The following is a 2,415-nucleotide window of genomic DNA, read 5'->3' as shown; positions in this document are numbered from 1 at the left end:
TGAAATACCAAGGGAAATAAAGAATTTTAAAGCTATATGTATTCCAATCAAGGCATGGTCAAAGATATGTAATTTGCTGAAAATAGATAAGAAAGCCTCTAAATATCTGCCCTTGAAGGGGAATCCCCACTTTGTAACGGGCTTACAATCAGTTCCACTACAAAGATGGCAAGAGATGGGACTAGATAAAGTAATTCAACTAGTTGATACTAGAGGGAGGCATATTAAAACATTTGCTGAATTAAAAACAGAATTTGATCTCCCCCATAAGGAATTTTATGTGTACTTACAAGCAAGACATTATACCTGGAAATTAATAAATCAGTCAGGCTGGAAGTGGTCACTGGGACCACTTGAAAACTGGTTGACACAAGCCAAAAGGGGACGATTATCAATTTCGTATTGCTACCAAATCTTAAATTCAGATAAAGGAAGAGATAATATATCTAAAATTGAATCCAAATGGGCGACTAATCTAGCCCCGGATCAGCATGAGGTAGACTATATACAAGCATCAATATCAGAAGTTAGACGAACAACCCTTTCCGCAACATGGCGAGAATCCCACTTAAAACTTCTCTATATGACCTATATTACTCCTGAAAAGGGATCTAGATGGGCGAACTCCCAATTTAATAAATGTCCGAAATGCTCACTGAACGCAGCTAACTTAAAACATATGGTCTGGGAATGTCCAAAATTGAAAGCAATGTGGAAAAAATTGGAATTCTGGTTAGTTAAAAGGGTTGGAGTCTCCCATTTGGATCTGTCATTTAGAAACATAATATTTCTTAGAGTAGACTCTAAAATCTCACCGGAAAAAAAAAAGATTGTTAATGTTGCTATATTAGCAACTAGATACACTATGTTTAAAAAATGGAGAGAAGTATCTGCCCCATCTATCTCAGAGATAACCAACTCTATTAAAAAACAATGCATTCTCGAACAATATAACACAAAACTGTATGACACAGATAGTATCTGTGGTTTTTTCCAAAAGTGGTCTCCATTTATAAAATCCTTGCCAAAAAAGGAAATTGAGCATTTAATTTACCAATTCAGACACTCAGAATTAGTTATTTTAGGAACATGGTAAGAAAGGGAAGAGGAATGGAAATTTACCTAAAAAGTATTGGGAACCCAGAGTGGGGCAGAATACATATACATGTGACTTTAATTTTTTTTTTTTTTTTTTTGTGTTTCCCCTCTTCCCCCCCTCTCCTCCTCCCCCCCCCCCTTCTATGTGCTAGTCTCTTCATCCTGGTTGTTTAGGGAGTTTAAGGAAATTTTTAACAAACAGTGGTGTACTTCTTTACATTTGCTTGGCTATTATAAGTAATTACTAGGTTAAGCCTTTGAAATAATCAACTTTAGAGGGCCCTGAAAAGGGGCATGGGTCCAAAGCCGATCTGGCATTAGGTTATTTTCTTCTTTTTTTTTTTTTCTCTCTCCTTTTTTTTCTTGGTTGGACTCTTGCATATTTGTTTTTGGATATATTGTGTTAAATTACTTACACAATCTGCAGAGACTTAGATAAAAGGTAATCACAGAGGTAAAATGTATATTAATATAACTGAGATAAGGAGCAGTCTGCAGAGGCTTAGATACAGGGTAATCACAGAGGTAAAAAGTATATTAACATATCTGAGATAAGGAGCAGTCTGCAGAGGCTTAGATACAAGGTAATCACAAAGGTAAAAAGTATATTAATATAACTGAGATAAGGGGCAGTCTGCAGAGGCTTAGATACAAGGTAATCACAGAGGTAAAAAGTATATTAATATAACAGAGATAAGGGGGCAGTCTGCAGAGGCTTAGATACAAGGTAATCACAGAGGTAAAAAGTATATTAATATAACTGAGATAAGAAGCAGTCTGCAGAGGCTTAGATACAAGTTAATCACAAAGGTAAAACGTATATTAATATAACTGAGATAAGGAGCAGTCTGCAGAGGGTTAGATACAGGGTAATCACAGAGGTAAAAAGTATATTAATATAACAGAGATAAGGGGGCAGTCTGCAGAGGCTTAGATACAGGGTAATCACAGAGGTAAAAAGTATATTAATATAACTGATATAAGGGGAGTACGCAGAGGCTTAGATACAAGGTAATCACAGAGGTAAAAAGTATATTAATATAACTGAGATAAGGAGCAGTCTGCAGAGGCTTAGATACACAGTAATCACAGAGGTAAAAAGTATATTAATATAACTGAGATAAGGGGCAGTCTGCAGAGGCTTAGATACAAGGTAATCACAGAGGTAAAAAGTATATTAATATAACAGAGATAAGGGGGCAGTCTGCAGAAGCTTAGATACAGGGTAATCACAGAGGTAAAAAGTATATTAATATAACTGAGATAAGGGGCAGTCTGCAGAGGCTTAGATACAAGGTAATTACAGAGGTAAAAATA

Source organism: Bombina bombina, chromosome 7 (assembly GCF_027579735.1).
Source record: "Bombina bombina isolate aBomBom1 chromosome 7, aBomBom1.pri, whole genome shotgun sequence".
NCBI lineage: Eukaryota > Metazoa > Chordata > Amphibia > Anura > Bombinatoridae > Bombina > Bombina bombina.
The sequence above is the reverse complement of the archived record's forward strand: the minus strand, read 5'-3'. Positions refer to the sequence as shown.